General features: G+C 38.7%; 1 protein-coding gene across 2 annotated transcripts in view; it reads left to right on the forward strand.

The window, feature by feature from the left end:
- erbin (erbb2 interacting protein) overlaps positions 1-18,069 on the forward strand; it is a 142,160-nt gene that overhangs the window by 23,439 nt on the left and 100,652 nt on the right. For both annotated transcript variants that reach the window (XM_049468353.1, XM_049468354.1), the window contains exon 2: positions 2,393-2,472. The gene's annotated coding sequence lies outside the window, so the exon portion shown is untranslated. The remainder of the gene's footprint in view (positions 1-2,392; positions 2,473-18,069) is intronic.

Here is an 18,069-nt window from a genome sequence, read left to right on the forward strand (position 1 = left end):
GTGTGGGCAGTGTGTCCTGCTGGAGTCCTGCTGGAAAATGAAATCTGCATCTCTATAAAGAACACTGCACTGACTTTGGACTTTGATATAACACAGTGGATCAACAACAGCAGATGTTGGGACATGTCTCTCCAAACAAACCATCACTGATTGGTGGAAACTCCTCACTAGACCTTAAGCAGCTTGAACTGCGTCTCTCCACTCTTCCTCCAGACTCTGCTCCCTTGATTTACAAATGAAATGTAAAATTTACTGATAATCAGTGATGGTTTGGAGAGACATGTCATCTGCTGGTGTTGATCCACTGTGTTTTATTATTAAGTCTAAAGTCAGTACAGTGTTTTCAAGCAAAATATTACAGCACTTCATGCTTCCCTCTGCTACTGACAACTTTTATGGAGATGCTGATTTCATTTTCCAGCAGGACTTGGCACACTGCCCACACTGCCAAAAGTACCCATTGGTCTTTTATATAATATTCTAATTTTCTGAGACACTGATTTTTGGGTTTTCATTGCCTGTAAGCCATAATCATCAACAATAAAAGACATAAACACTTAAAATAGATCACTCTGTGTCTATATAATACAGCTATATAATCAGGTTCACATTTTGAACTGAATTACTGAAATAAAGTAACTTTTCAATGCTATTCAAATGTTTTAAGATGAATCGGTATGTTGATTTTCTGATTTCAGATTGTTTTGATTTAGTGTTTAGCTGTTACTAAAATTAAAAGTAACTAAAGTTAAAGTGCTCAGTGTGTGTGCTGTATATGTGTGTTGTGGTTTGTTGGTGAGATGCTGCCTAATAGACAAACTATTAATAAATCAGATCACGGAAAATAGCGTGAGCAGATCAGCAGTAGATGCGGATCAGAGATATGCTGGCTACACTTGGCTCATTTTCACTTCCCAGAAGACTGGAGGAGCAGAATGTAGTGTGTGTGTGTGTGTGTGAGAGAGTAAGTGTGTGAGCGCACAGACAGTAAATCTTTAACACATGAGAGGCAGATAAAATGGCCCGGAAGGAATTGGAGCAGAAGTAAGCGAGTGTGTGATGTAAGCCAATGGCAGTAAGGCTTTATAACTTGGTACTGAGGGTCTCCACCCCGCCCCCACTCCCTCCTCCACTTCCTCCTTCTTCCTTCTTCTTCATTCCAGATCTGCTTCTTAAAGCCTGCAGCTCACTGGGCTCGTAGGCCTCGTGTGTGCGTGGGGTGTGTGGGGTGTGTGGGCCAGGCCAGGAGACGCAGGGCGGTCCGGGCCAAGCTCTGATGTCATTTTTTTTGGCTCTTTTTTGGCTCTTTTGGATCTTTGACCGAAGTCTGCCGACAGTGTATATAAGAGCTGACCCTGGGCTCATAAATTAGGCTGTATTTCCTGGCTCTTGTGGAGTGAGCTTCAGTAAATATAAAGGATAATTGCTTGGATTTTGTGTCGTCACTGATCTTTTGTATTCAGGTTGTAAAGGATGTTTATAGAGGAGGAAAACCACTTAAAAGTGGATGATCACAAGCCATCAAACCAAGCTGATCTGCTTGAATTTTTTCACCAGGAGTTATCCAAAAGCACTATGTAAGACTGGTGGAGGAGAACATGCCAAGATGCATAAAAACTGTGATGAAAAAACAGGGTTATTCCACCAAATACATTGTTGTTGTTCTAACTACATTCCATTATACTCACCTTTAAATGGCGAAAGAGATAGTGCTGCGATAAACAGCTAATGCTAATGCTGCTGCACCCAGCATTAGTGCTGGAGAAACTTCTCTGAAACGCACCCTTATATCTCTGTACTTCAGCAGAGTGGGGCTTTACTGCTCCTTAATGCACACTGCTGATTTTGGGGGAAATTAAAGTATTTTAAAAAACTTTTAGTCTGTAAAATACGGTTTTGAATTATTTGATAATAGATATTGTAGGATAGATGGATGGATAGATTTCACTTCACATCGCTCCCCTGTAAACAGCACAGGTGCGTTTGGTGTATAAGGTTTCTTTCTTATAATATGATGGAAATGAATAAATATAATTATCAGCGGAACATTTAATTGAATTCACACTTTAAGATATGATTTAATATATAGTCCTTAAAATGGGCAAAAAACTACATAATTGCACGGTTTAAGATGAATTAAAATATACAGTGAGTGGAGTGTGTTTAATGTATTGGCGTGTGTTTAATGTAATGGAGTGTGAGATCTGTGTGTGAGTAATTATATAGTGCAGATTCTCTGCTTTGCGTCTGGTTTAGTTTAAGATTGATGTGCTGTAAAATAATCCGGCTTATCTCCGGAGCTGATCGAGGGCAGGCTGAGTGCTGGAATGTGATACAGTAGAGTCTTGTTAACTTTGTTGTTGTTTTTTTGTTTTTTTTTCTCTTCCTGCAGATAAAGACCTGTGCTGCTGTTCACTGGATGCACCTCTGGCCTCAAACTGGGATCCTGAAACCTGGCCTATAGATGACAAGGTAACAGAGCTGTTCAGTGTCATTTAGAGCTTTGGCGGTTCAGAACTGCAGAGACTGAAACAGATTTCAGTACAAGAGCCCTTTTTTACTTAATTTCTATTTTTTAGCCTAAATAATGTTGGAACTCAATTTCAATTTCAATGCGCTTGACTTTAAGTTCTGTCTGATTCAGTACAAGTGTTCATGTTGGTGTGTCTTGGTGGAAATCTTTTCTCTGATAATTGTTTCTTTGATAAAGCTGAAAAAGCTTGAGTGCAGCATAATAACTGGTGGTTGAGTTGTTGATTTGTACAATTATACTTTCACCCCTCTTCACACTGATTTTCAGTGTTTTCAGACTAAAATATAACAAACAGTTATATATACTCCTAACAAACAGTATTTTTGTCAAACCAACAGCTAATAGCATTGGCTCACTCAATTACAAACTTACACAATTGTAAGATGTGAACTGGAATCAGGATTGATTGCGTTTAGGGGATTTTTGATTGAGTGCAAGCTGTGGACTGGAATCTGTGTCAGAAATACCACTTTTCCACCAACAAAGTACTGGTGCTGGAGCCGGTGCCAGTTCCTGTGAACCTGCAAACCTTTTTAGAAAGGTGTTCACACTGCTTTAACAGGGTTCATACGGTCATGAAAAACCTGGAAAAATCATGGAATTTGAGCATAGCAATTTCCAGTCCTGGATAAATAAAAAAAAAAAAAAACACCCATAAAGTTTTAGAAAAGTCATGGAAATTTGACGTTTTTTTTTTTCTGTTTATCGACTGAAGTTGTTTTGGTTCTAAAAAATAATTCAATTATTTACTTTAAATTAGTTAGCTGGCAGCGTGGGTCCTACTCTAACTGGAGTTTTAGCTGCACTATAACTGTAAATTTAATGATATGTTATGATAAGTTAATGCTGTCTGTCTTCATTCAGACAAATATTAGGCATAGATGTGCATAAATGTTATTCAGGTAGTAAAATTGATGTGTGATATTTTAACGTTTTTCTTCCATTTTAGTTAAAATAAAGGCCTACTATAATCAGTTTTAACATGGATTTTTAGTTCTATTGTCCATGTCTGTACTGGTGTTTTAAAGATCGTATGTTCTTGAGAATTTGCAGCAAAGGCATGGAAAAATCTGCCTGCTTCGTATCTTTATATGTAGCTTTCTTTGTATATGAATACAGCTGCAAGGATAACTGTTGTTAATTCTAAAGTATAAACTGCAATAAATTGTTTGGTAAGCATATATATTATTCTTCTACTGTGTAGTCCCACAAGGCCCTATTTCAAGGCCAATTAAACTGCTGTTAATAATGATATAATGTAGATATGGAAGTAGAGTATAGTTGTGAAGTGTGGGCCTACAGTGTTTAAGAAGCGAATTCATCTCTATGCAGAACTCTTAACAGAACTCGTGCAGAACGCTGGTGCTCTCCTCTAGTGAGTCTCCTGCCAATAAAAACAACGGACTCTGTTCGTGTGTAGAGCTCCTGCAGAAAGCACTCTCCTCTCCAAGCTTGAGTGGTCTCGACCATAAGTACATGTTCTACAGAGTCTACATACCATGGATTTCTGTCTCTGTTCAGAGTATGGCTGCTTTATGTCCTGTTTTTAGGTGCTTTTATGAGGCCTGACAGCAGCTCGATGTCCGGTTTATGGAGGCTGAAGCCGAAACCAGTGTGAACATTTATTGATCTGTGTGTTCTGTGATCAATCAGGTGTGCTATGGGTGTTATGGGTTCTGAAAGAACCAGGACAATGCAAAGAACCATTTTAATTATTTTGAGGCTCTTTTAGAAGTTGTTCTGTATAGCCCCTAAGAAAAGTTCCACAGTCTATGCAAAAAGAAGACTTTTTCAAAAAAAAAAAAATACTTATTATTGTTAAAGGGGTTCTTTGTCTTCTTTGCTGTACGAAATATTTATTAAAAAAAAAAAAAAGGTTCTATAAGGAGTAAACATATGAAAGCACTAGCGTTTAAGCATGGGTCATTGTGTTGTCATTGTTTTCTATTGACTTTTTTTTGTTTACTTTAATTAACTTTATTTAAAATGTACTTTATTAGACTGTATATCTCAGTGTTTGATCTAGAATCCCCCCCTCTCTTCAGGAGATAAACATCAGTAGAGTAGTGTATTAAAATGCCGCTGTGTATGTGAATGCAATGAGAGAGCCAAAAAACACCAGGTTTAAGTTCATTTTTATGCTCTACCTGAATTAAAGTGCTTACCATCACTTTCCACTTTCCACTTGGTATCAATTTACTCTTACATTTATACACTCTTACAAATATACACTTTACAATTGAAATATGCGAGCTGTACAGGACTAGGATAGTAATGTTGGCTAAGTTAACGTAATCTTAGCGTTTGTTTCTTTACTAAGGCTGTTTTCACACCAGCACTATTTGGTCCGGACTCTGGTTTGTTGTACCCTTAGTCCAGTTTGATTGAGCAGGTGTAAAAACAGTAATTGCAATCTGATGCAGATCAAAACGACAAAATCGAGACCAGCTAGAGAAGGTGGTGGTCGGTCTGGTCCCAACCAATCTCTGGAGCGTTTTTGCTTGTGGTGAGAATGTTATCCAGGCTTGATTCGACCCAGCTATCAAATATACTCCTTTTATTTGAGTTTAAGCTTAAGGTGCAGTTCAGTCTGACAAATTAGCCAGATAATATACTGCTATGAACAAACGCAGTCTCTGCTTGGCCAATTTCACACTGCACAGGTATACATGCTGGAACACAGAATCTTCTAGTTATATTTACTTTCTCATTTTTTTTTTCCAGCCTGAAACATGAAATACTCCTAATAACTTTAGTGTAAATGGGTGGGGATCGACTGCTGCTGTTTAAATTGGAGGATATACTGTATATGAATACATATAAATATATATTGTGTAACCAGATCTGAGACCAAGTCTAATGTTAGCATCAGTTCATTTAAACCTTAGGTGCCTATGATGTTGTTGCTGGTTGACTGGCTGTTCTTGGAGCACTTTTGGTACACAAGTACTGTTCAGTGCATAATGGGAACACTCCACCGGACCTGCTCATTGCTTTTTAGATGTTCTGACTCAGTATTTTAGTCATCAGAGTTCTAACACACCAACAAAAGCTTACTGTTCTCTTGCTGCCTAATATGTAGATCCTATCCCTTGATGGATTCCACTGTAGATGAAGAAAAACATTTTATTTTTTTTTCTCAACTTATGGCTGATTATTAGTTGTTGAAATATAAGGCATGGCATTTTGTAGCACAGTTTCCATATATGGACTCTACGAGCTCTATAGCCTTATATTAAAAGGAGCACTGAGCTTGAAGCCTGTGGTACGGAGTCTTCAGGGATATCGTTAAATATCTCCCCTCCAACCACACTGACTGACGTTCTGACTTCATAAGAATACGGAAATCTTCCCTGCTCGGTTTTGTTCTCCACAGAGTGCTTAAATCCGAGAGCCAGGCTTGGGTTTCCAGCACAAGGGCGTCTCTTCTTTAAAATGGCACGCGTCCAACCAGGCCCCGCTGAACCTTGATTAACCCATTAAAGAATTCCAGACACTGGCCCAGCCTGCCCGCACTCCTCCAGCTTTCCTTCCTGCGAGGCTGGTCCGCGTGGACTGCAGGCTGAGAGCGCAGGGGCAGCGGGGAAGGTAGACATAAGGAAAAATAAGGTCCTGGATATAGAAGCCGCCGCATCCCCGGAGTGCCATCAGCGTGAGTCATAACTCAGCGGTCTGATGGAGGCCCTGAGACATAACCGAGTGCAGATGTAGCCAAGCATGAAGAAGGCCTCCATCAGAGCAATCAGGCCCCGGCCCGGCGGTTCAACAGCCGCTTTAACCTCTGGCCTCGTCAGCGGCCATTACCGTCTGCGACTGGCTCTCCGCTTCCGACATCGGAAATATGAGAGCGGTCACCGCTGCTGTTGGAGCTCTGCATCAGAATATCTTCAATCTAGAGTGTTTTTTTTTTTGGGAGAGAAGACAGCTTGACAACTTGTATTGAACTTTATATTAAAGAACAATTATACACAACATGTAATTTAAGAGTAAGCAATTTAAACAAGAATACACGAGTATAGAATAGAACAGCACAGCAGTGCCAATATTACACGTTATAGCATAAACCTCAAGTGCATTATTGCGCTTATACCACAGTTCCATTATTGCTGTTTATTAAAAGATTTTGTGTTAAAGAGGGGGGAGAAAACATAATCTGTTTGGTTATAAAAACTCAGCGAGTTAAAATAGTTCCATTGCTGCTCTGTTTGGCTTGTAAGCGCTGCATCGTTGCTAGGTTACCTGTATGTGGTGGAATAATACATGGAGCGCTTCGGTTACAGTGCATTACTGGCTGATGACGTCACTCACAGAAAGCCTCTCAGCCAATCACATTGCAGAGTCGGAACTAACTGCGGTATAATATTAGTTATATTGCCTTATAGTTTTATAGTATGGTGGTGCTGTTGATTTTTCTTAACTAGTACTCTCAATCAAACCTTTATTATGATGTGGTTAAATTAGGGTTAGACAAAATTCTAGAATCAGTATATGTCGGGATAGAAAATTTATCAATACATATGTCAGTTCACAGTTAAATATTATTAAGAAAAGGTCCTTTATTTCCATAATTCAGTTCAAAATGTGAAACTCATATATCATATAGATGTATTACAGACAGAGTGATCTGTTTTAAGTGTTTATTTCTGTTATTAATGATGATTACGGTTTACAGCCAATATAAAATCCAAAAAATTGTGTCTGAGAAAATTTTTATATTATATAAAAGACCAATTGGTGCTTTTAGCAGTGTAGGCAGTGTTCCAAGTCTTGCTGGATGCTGGAAAATGAAAGCTATGACACCTGCTGGAGTTAGTCTACTGTGTTTGAAGTCCTGTGTCAGTGTCTACCAGGAGATCTTACAGCACTTCATGCTTCCCTCTGCTGATAACATTAATAGAGATGCGGATTTCATTTTTCAGCAGGACAATTTAATTTGGTCCATTCATCAAGACACAACATGCTGTTTTAACAGCAGCAGTATGGTACATGGTTCCTGTCCCTTGATTTAACAGTGATGCATTGAAGATCTGTATCCTCTGTGAGCGTTGTTGTGATATGTACTGTGATTTCTTGTGCCGTTAACTTTCCCACTGCTGTCTAACTGTTGATTATGGTGGTGGAATTGAAACAGAGGTCAAATGGTTTGTGAAATACGCAGAAACTGGACTTCTCTTTGTCCACACTGACATTTTTTCATGGTTTATGGGTAAAGTAGGTCAGGACTTTATGGCATTCCCCTTTCTCAAATTTAGCTGAAGAAGTGGGTTAATGTAATTTTGTAGAGTAAACTTGTGAAGCAGTGTTTCTATACGATTGTAAGAAAGTGGATTACTGTTGTGCTCTAAGAAAAGCCTGTTCAACTTCCTGCTGCTTAAATTAGACCGTGGTTTTGGTGTAGGAGAGTGTCTGTTTGGGCTGGGTATTGTATTAGTATTTATCAGAGCTGTTGTTCAGGTATTGTGTAAAACGAATACAGTACATTTTGTATTGTGGGATTAGGGATGGGTGATGTGATGTAAAATAAACAGTGTCACAATGCTTGATAGATCATCAGTTATACAGTTTATTTTGTGTGTGTTTGAGTCGATCTAGAAACAGGATTCTCAGTTCTCAGTTATATTACATGTCTAGTGTACAGTGATTTTCCTTTTACAGTAAAAAGACATGCCAAACATCATGGGACGGGAAATGTTATTGTGTCCCATCACTTCTGAAACCAGGGGAACCAGCTAATATGTAGTTTTACTTTTTATAAACAGTTATAACTTCTGCATATTAAACCTTAAAAGTTTCTTTTTGCTAAAATCCACTATTTCTAGTTCTTTGTGAAATACAGTAGGTCTCTCTGAGTTGTATATGTATGCTGCATATGAAGCTCTTCCTCATACGCCATACTCCATTGTCTGCAGTAGCTAAGAAACAAAAATATTCTGAAAAACGAGTCAATCAGGAAAAGCACTTGTGTCTACGTGAAACCGTAAATTAGTATTCATGGCCTCGCCCACCTTGGCTCTCTGCTGCGGCTCAGCCAACTTCGGGGTGGATTTTTTCTTTCTGGACCTGGACTTACAGAGGTTTATAAGTTTACATAGGATCTCCAGTGGATTTTGTGTTTTGCAGAGAATCTAAGACTAGGTGTCTTTATTTTGAAACGTTTCCAACTGTTGTCCGTCTTGCTGCCTCCTTGCAGTGCTGTTAGCCAATCAGAGGTGATACCCCCCCAACTCCTCCACCAGACTAAAGCAGCGTTATACTGGATCACTGGAGTACTTTTTTTCACAAAAAAAAACAGCTCACATGGCATTTATTTATACTAGAAACCACAACATTTGAGACATTTTGAAAACGGTGAAATTAGACCTTTAACTTGCAAATGGCAATCATTGGGTCCAAGCATGTTTTATCATAATGGAGCCATTTTTTAAAGCATTGATGCAAAGTTGTTAAACTCAAGCAGTTTCATTCAGTTATTCCTGTAGTTCAGCATTAAAATAGATCAGAATTTGTCCTTTTAAAATTGCTAATGTTTTCTCTTATGACAGATGTAATTGGAGCTCACTTCAGAAGAAAGGTTTCAGAACTAGGGCTGCAACGATCAGTGGATATAATCGACGATGTCGATTATTTAAATTTGTCGAAATTTCAACAATTTTCATTGTCGATTAATTGTTCATTTATAACAGTGCTGTATTACACAAAGTTGCTGGGGACAGAAGCGCAATGGATGATGGGTAAATAGCTCTCACACAGTTTATACTCAACTTAGTCTGTGTTTCCAAATGTGCCCAAACACAACAGATTAAACATTTACTCACTAAATAATCAGTACTTTCCATGTTTAAACAACTTTTAGACATTTCAGTGGCTTTTACATCTCATGTTCAGCTGTTTCTATCATTTTTATAGACAAAGACAAAAATAATCGTTGACTAATCAACTAATCGAAAAAATGATCATCAGATTAATCGACTACCAAAATAATCATTAGTTGCAGCCCTATTCAGAACTGATTTATGTCTATTGAATCTGCTAATACTAATTGCTTGTGTGAAAAAAAAAATCATCATGTTTCATATATTTATATTAGTTTTTTGCTGTATTTTGCTGAATACACTTTTCCTCAGAGTGTTTTAAGAAGTGAATTGACTGGTCCTGTTCAGAGTGAGCTTTTCTAGCGCTGTCATTAGAGCTTTTGTGATTTCACAGAGCTGCCAGGCCTCGACCGTGTTACATAAACACTCAGCCTTCTTGTTTGCTGGGACTTTGGATCTGCAGTCTCTTGGAGCTGTTAAGCGTTTTGGCACCAGCTCTCTTCTCCACATGGGCACTTGGCCTTACCTGGAATGTAGTGGCGTTTCTGGGAGTGAGCAGCGAGCAGTGGTCCGCTCAGTGTTTCTGACCTGAATGGTGGCGGTTCATGAATGGCTCTGTGTCTGTTGGGCACCCAGTCCAGTGGGACAGTTGTTTGCCGCAGTTGGTTGGACCAAAAGTGGTGCAGCTGCGATATGCTATGTGATATACGCTATACACTATACAGTACAGCCTGACCGTTTCCTGGCAGACGTGCTGCAGGTTTTTTATCCTGCGTTTGCCGCGGCTCTCGGTCCAGGCTCTGACTGCGAGCCGTCATGATTTTAATCCAGACAGATGGCAGACTTTTAAATGGGCCATGTGCAGTCAGCGGGTTCAGCGGTGTGAGGGACTCCCTCCCTGCCCCAGACTGGCCTTCCTTTGGCGAAGGCAGCATCTTCAGGGCTGGAGTGAGGTGAGAGAAACATGCTATATCTGCTGTGTAGCTGGCAGCAGTATCCAGCCATTTAATCAGTATTTTTTTCCTGTTTTGCTGAACAGTGTGTAACTAAGGAGGCCCTGAGCGCACATGATGTATTTTCTTCATGTTAAAACCAGGTTACCTTATCCATTCTTCAGTAGAGGGGGTCTGCATGTAACAAACATGCTGTCTGTATCACATGTCAAGTAATTTTTGGCCCTATACTCTAGTTGGAAAGTCTCTTGACTGCCAGTTGGTAAGAGTTGCCTTAATTTTAAGAAACTATTTAAACTTCACTCTTCACTCCACTTTTTTCCTTTAAAAGTATAAACTGTGTTTACTGGAGTAAACACAGTTTACTCCAGTTGTGGGGGTTGAATTGTAGTTGTGAGTAGTTTGGGGGGCACCCATGAGTTTATCAGTCACTATCTGTATTAGCTCAGTCTTAACTTTAATTTGCATTATGGTAAAAAAAAAAAAAAAAATTCTTGTAGATTTATTAGATTTTTTTTTTTTGTAAATTATACAGATTTAAAACACTGTACAAGTTTACACACTAGGTTTTGGGAGCTATGGCCCTAAAATAATATGACATTTCACAGTTTTTTCGCGATAAGGATACTTTTGTTGATATGACTAAACACTAAATAAAAAAATATATATTTTAAGAATGCACTAAAATGACATTTAAATTAAATTTTATTATTGCATATGATATGATGTGGCACACCCAGAAATTAGATATTAAAAAATACAAGAATTTTATCAGATTTATAGCAGAAGTCAATGACCCAGAATCATGATACTAATGATGCACCCCAGATATCGCCATATATGAATGATACTTTCTCATGGAAAATGAGAACAAAGTGTTTTTTTTTTTTTTCTTTTGCTAAAAACAGCAAAAAAAAAAAAAAAAAAACCTGATGTGATAATTAGGGGTGGGTTTTAGTGTATAATATTGTTTGTAATATTCAAAAATGTTGGCGATATTATTGCATATGATATGACAAACCCCTTTTACATACTATAGCTGTTGATGAGCATAACCATCACTAATTTGGCATCAATGTTTGTCCTCCTCTGTCTTCTCATGTAATAATACATTCTCTCCATTTTGGAAAAGCACTTCCAACTCAGTTTTACGTTTTTTAAGCTTGTGCCATGTAGTTTATTCTAATCAGAAAGAGTTAGGGTAGTGTGGGGGTGTGGGGAGTTTTTTTTTGTGACTTCTGAACGCCCCGCCCTTTGGCCACTCGCGTAACAGGTTCGCTGGTCCAGACCAGCAAGATTGTGGGACCAGAACGGCACCGACTTTTCTGGCTGAGAACCTGTGATGTTGCGGTGGAAAAGCACAGAACCGATGAGGAACTTGACACCTGCACCATGCCGATGGAAAAGCTTTAAAAAAACTTGTTTTAGACAATTGCAACACATCTCGTTGCTTATGGTATTGCAATATATTGCGATATGTTGAATCGTAGCCCCTGTGTCGTGATGCGTATAGTACAGCCCTACTTAAAAGCTCCTGGAACTTTTTTTTTTTTTTTTTGCTCAGATGAAATTGCCCGGAAGTGTTGACTGCATGCATTCATGCTTATATGAGAAACCGCTGGACTGAAAACTTTGCTTTGAATCCGCGCGTTTCACTCGAGTCACTCGATTGCTGGTGAATTAAAAGTGTTGCACCACACGCTGTATTGTGTTGATAAATCCCATTGTGTTCGTGTGCAGCCGGTTGATGCGTTTGAATCATGTCAGTTCACACCAGTTTGTAGAGAATGTGGCACTATTGCAGGCGTACTGTCAGCACTGATTGTGGCTGTAGGAAATAAAGCTCTGGGAATACTAAGTAACCTGTTTGTGGTTCAGCTGTACTGTATGTTCTGTTTGCCTCGGACTGAACCGTGATGGTTTCTTGGCGAGGGCTGCTGGAGGTGCTTTCAGGTTTGGAATGTGGGGGTGGGGGTGTGTGTGCATGGGGGGGCGTGTGAGGGAGAGAGACTGAGCGAATGAGAGAGAGAGAGAGAGAGAGAGAGAGGGTCTTCTTTTTATTGCTCAGGACTGAGTGGGAGCTGCTCACTCCTCTGCTTCATTCCTACTCATGTGGGTGGCTGAGGCTTTCAATCTCTTAAAGCTACAGAGCGCATTTACTGTAGTGCATTTACACTAGTGAAATTGTACATCACAATTGGAAAAAAAGGCACAACTACACAGATGTGGGTTGGTGTGTACGCAAGTTAATCGTGAACTGTTATCTTAGAGGACTGCTTATAAGCTATGCAATGTGAGGTAATTTCTTGTGAGTGAGTTTAACACTTGATTAAACACTTTAATTCTGAAAAAATGTAAAGTCCCGTATCTACCAAAAACTACTTAACTTGACTACTAGGAAAACGCAGAGCTTAGATTCTCTGCCCGAACCAGACCCAAACTCTGGCTGGGTTGGGCAGAGGTTTCTCACCACTTTCCTCAGGCCGAGTTGGGTTGGTCTCTGCTTTTTAATGCTATTTTTATTGTATATAAAGCTAGGCAGTGGCGTGCATGGACATTTTGGGGGGGCAAGTTCTCAGGGGGGAAAAAGGGCACTTCATTATAAAAAAATTACACGCACATGTCGAATGAAATTTGACTTTTATTTGTAACATTCTCTAAACGTGAGTTTCAATAGAAAAATGTCACACCACCAACTGATAAAATACATAGTAGTTTGGTGCTGTATGAGACATTTTACTGCACAACAAAATGATTTCACATTGGGCTTAGAGGGCAAACAGTAGGATTTTAGTTGATGTGTATGTTACCTGGCTGGTGGGATACGGGGGAGATGAAGCCTATCTGTTGCCGTGCGTGCTGTGCTGAAGACTCTCTGTGCCTTGCGTGCGACCGTGCGGGGTCACGTGACCGAGGAAGAGAGAGGTTGGGTGTGTGCGAGCTGATTTCAGGGCATTCTGTTTTCACGTTTTTAATCGCTCAGGTTTTCAAAATATCATTTCAAACCGGCCTCAGTAAAATCTTAATAATAATATATATATATATATATATATATATATATATATATATATATATATATATATATATATATATATATATATATATATATATAAAAGTTTCAAAAGGGCACTTTGGTTGATAAAGGGCAGAGTTGGTGGTGCTTTAGTCTGCACGCCTCTGAAGCTAGGCCCTGATAATAACAATATAGAAAAGTAACAAATCAAACTGTGTTTTAAATAAAATGTTGCACAAGTTAGAATGTTAGAGTGAGCACTGCACAAACGTGAGCTCCTCCACTTTCTCCACGTCTTTAATTCTCACTTGACGTGTAGTGCTGTGTGTGGCTGTTCTTAATAAACATTTTTCTTAAATAATATGTCTATGCTTCTTCAGTGATGCAATGTTGATTAACATAATTCTGAACAGACTTCACTCATATAAACAACCTGAATTTTTTTTTTAAAAAAGCTCAGTTTAATGCTCTACTTACTAAAAAAATGTCAGGTTGAAATTAGGTATGGGGCAGATCAGGATTTTTTAGGCCCGATCTAAGCACTACTTAACGGTAATGATTGTGACCGGTGATGTCTGGCTGAAATTGTCCATGCTAACAGGCAAGTGACTCTAGCAGAAATCACTACATCCCCATTTAGTGCAGGAACATGCTGTACACACAGATCCGACAATGCAGTCAGTGCAGCATTTTGTATCTTTCATAGGACATCTTATACGCAAAAGTAATGGGACATAATGCTAGTTCCTGTCCCATGTCTGTATTTCTCAGTTTTTTTTAAACAGGAGAAGCTCTGGTGCCAGCTTGGGGATAATCCATTGTTGTTAAACTCATGGCAAATATCATTGGACATGAAACTAGTTCCATCCTAAAGATCAATCCTACAAGTGCCAGGGGGAGGGGGCTTAAACGTTAGGTAATCGCATGGCATCCACATGGCTGGACACCTGCTTGTAAACACAGCGGCAGACAGCATATCAGAAGCTGTGCACCTCAGTTTTGCTCACATTTTTCCAGTTACAGACGAAGTCATGCTTTAAACCCCAGATTATTGTTGTTTTGCTGTTTTCCTCGGGTTTTGAGTGCTCAGCTAACTCTAAAGCTTTGACTCTGGTGTTGTCACGGGTCCTGTATGGTTTAATATCCCTATATAAATAAATATATATACACACACACACACACACACACACACACACACACACACACACACACACACATATACATACATATACAAAAATTGCATTGAAAACTTTTTCCAATATTGTGCAGCCCTAATATAAGTATGTATTTTATCAAAGTATCAAATCCATATAAAGACTCATCTGGGGCTTTTTGTTTTGTTGTTACAATAAAAATAAATAGCATTTACTGGCAACCTGTATTGAGTGGCAGATGTCCGCGTTAATATACGATTTATTTATTGTGCGTTCTGAAATGCGCTGTCTGTGATACCAGCAATATTTCCTTTCCCTTGAGAACGAACCTCAATAGCAAAATTGCCAAAATAGTCTCTGTTGGAAAACCCCGTCGCGGAGAAGATTAAATATGGCTTGCTTTTCCCATTCGGCGAACTGCAGTGCTGTATTGAAACAGCAACAGATGAAATCACTGGTGGTAGCCGAGCTTTGCTGGATGTTGCAGTGGGATCCCTCGGGCTGATGGCTGTCTGAAAGGCCGTAAATTACAGGCTGCTCCTGGCATCCAGTCCACAGTCCTGTTGTGGCTTCAGCCTCTTTCTCTCTCTCCCTCTTTTTCCAGTGGCAGGTTAGTCAGTGCTGTTGAATATTAACCAGACAGCTGCTCTGATGGACTGAGTATATGTAGGAAAACAGCGTTCTGCCGCATCCCAAAAGTGTTCTATTGGCTTCAGATCTTCAGATCTGGGAAATTCACTGAATTACACTGGACTAGAACTGAACGATATGGTGAAAAAATACTGTATCACACTTAGAGATGCACCAAAATGTGGTGAAACTGAAATTCAGCTAAATTAAACCGTTGTCCGGTAGTGTTTACTACCGAACATGTTTTTTTTGTAGGTTCTCATTCATTTTGCTCCTTTTTTATCACTAAATAAATTGAATAGCTTTAAATGTATTTTCAAAATTGATTGAATACATAAAACTTTCTTCAGTAGTGCTATTCCAGTCTTAAATTTGCTTCAGCAGTGCTACGGTGAGTGAATTGTACATAGAAAAAGGCAGCCAGACTTTTCTGACGTACAACAGATAATGAGGCTTAGTTAGCTTAGCTACCACTACTATTCTAGCCCTGTACAGCTCGTATCTATCAACTGGAAAAAACAGACAGTTTATGAAGAGGTATTAAAGTATGTGTATGAATGCTTACTGTGATTGTTCAGTTCAATCTGTTTGTGCAAAAGCTCCTCTGTTGTTCTGGCTATGTTAAAAGAAATTAAGGGCTGAGTAGTACTGTGGACTGATTAAGTATATCTGTATGATAATAATAGACCTTTTGGCTACAGTCATAAAAGGTATGTTTTTTTTTTTTTTAAATAAATAAATAACACCTTGCCAACTGTGAAGCATGGGGGTGGATGCATCATGCCCTTTGTTGCTTGGCTGCCAGCGGTATTGACATTATTGCTTAGCAAAGCCTGGATGCAGATTTCAAAACTTTGGTTAAAAGACGAAAGATGAAAAGGGATGGCTTCTGCCAATAAGATGATAATGACCTCGAAAGCTCCTTGATGTTCACTATTGAATACCTGACGATAAGCAAACTGAAGCTTTTGGAGTGACCCTTACGTTTTTTTGAGAAGCCTTGATCCTTTCTAAAGAAAAGGGACATTTCACCAAGGTTACAACACTTACTCATTGTGTTTGAAGTTTGTGGATGCTCTGACCTCTAATATTTCCTTTTTACTTTTAATAATGTTCCACTGATAAGATGTATAACGTCAGTCTGTGGTGTTCAGTGGTAAGATCAGAGCACTTCTCTGTAGTGTTGGGCTCACTTCTGTTTCTTTATTTTGTTTTCATTACTGTGAAACTGTAAATTATTCTATGTGATTTTGGTCTGTGTTGTTATTCTGTCTCAGCAGTTCCTGTTCCTGGGTTCCCCTTTTGAGTCTTGTTTTTTTTTTTTATGCATAGCTGTCTCCTTTATCTAAGGGATGATCTAAGGGATGATTTACCTAAAAAAAGCTTTTTCGTTACAGTAGATTACACTACTGCCTTTCAGAGAAGGTGTTGCACATATTATTATTATTATTATTATTATTATTATAATTATTGTCTTACATTTTAGACTAATATCTAATTTGATGTGTGGCTGTGACGACTCATTACCTGTCATTAATATGACTATGATTAATGTTGGTAGATGATATGTTGTTGCTAGATGTTTGCTATGGAATCCAAGGTTGCTAATTGGTTGCTTAGTGATTGCTATAGGGTTGCTTTGGTATCCCAGATGATTGCTATGGTGTTGCTTACTAGATGGTTTGCTAAATGTATTTGTAATGCCATGTGGTTGCTATGGTATCCAAATTGGTTGCTGTGGTGTTTCTAAGAGATTGTGATGGTGTTGCTCAGTGGTTACTAGCTGGATTACTAATTTTTGTTTCTTACATCTAGCGGTTACTCTGATGATGCTAAATGATTGCTGTTGTTTCCAAATTACTGGTTACTTTGGTTATCCTAAGTGGTTGTTATGGTATGCTAAAAGGCTGCTTTTTTGCTGTTTTTTTTAAGTGGTTTAATGTGTGGATGCTAAGGAATCCCAAGGGGGTTAAATTTAATTCATAATGTTGCTAGGCTGCTGAGGTTGTGTTGCAGTCAATTGCGATGGTGTTCTCGGGTGGTTGCTCAGGTATACATTGGCTGATGTATGTAAATAAACTGTAAAAAATTAGAACATATAACATTTTACATTACGTTTAAAGTTTAAAGTGACTTACAATATTATTCCTTGGTCCTCGAGAGTAGTGTATTGGGAGTAGGGGTGGGCGATATGGTTGTAAAGTAATAGCACAATATTTTTATAGTATTTTTGCGATAACTAAACTCTTGGCGATATAACAAAACACTGAATTAAAAAAATATATATTTTGAGAATACACTATTGCAACAAAATGAAAATTACATTTTATTATTGCATATGATATAGCACATTCCTTACAGAGTTATTAAAAAAACATACAAGAATTTGGTCAGATTTGTAACAGAAGTCAATGATCCAAAATTTCATGATACCAATAATAATACACTCCATATCCAATATCTCCATATATTCAGGATTAAAGTAAAAAAAAAATGATACTGGACAGATATAATATCTGTCTAGTAGATATATAATGGGAAATGAGAACAGTGTGAATTTTTCTTTTGATTAAAACAGCAACAAAAAAGTAGTATCCTGATGTGATAATTAGGGGTGGGTGATATGGCACAATATTTCAGCAATTAATATCGTTCACCATATAAAAAAATGTTGGCAATATTATTGTGTATGCTACGATATAGCACACCTCTAGTTAGGAGTCTTGCCTAAGGACTCTTATTGGTGTATCATAACATAGTCACCCAGACCTGGAATTGAACCCAGGTGGTTAGGGCTGAACGATTAATTGCATTTGCGATAATAAAACTCGCGATATTTTAAAACGCGATTCTCTAACCGCACTGGCTGCGATTTGACTGGTCACGTGACTTGGGAGCGAGCCAAGCCGAGGACGAGCGGAGCATACCCGAGCAGAAGGCAGGGAGGTGGAGAAGTGAAGTCAACACAGCGCAC

The sequence above is a fragment of the Astyanax mexicanus genome, chromosome 20, assembly GCF_023375975.1.
Source record: "Astyanax mexicanus isolate ESR-SI-001 chromosome 20, AstMex3_surface, whole genome shotgun sequence".
Classification (NCBI taxonomy): Eukaryota; Metazoa; Chordata; class Actinopteri; order Characiformes; family Acestrorhamphidae; genus Astyanax; species Astyanax mexicanus.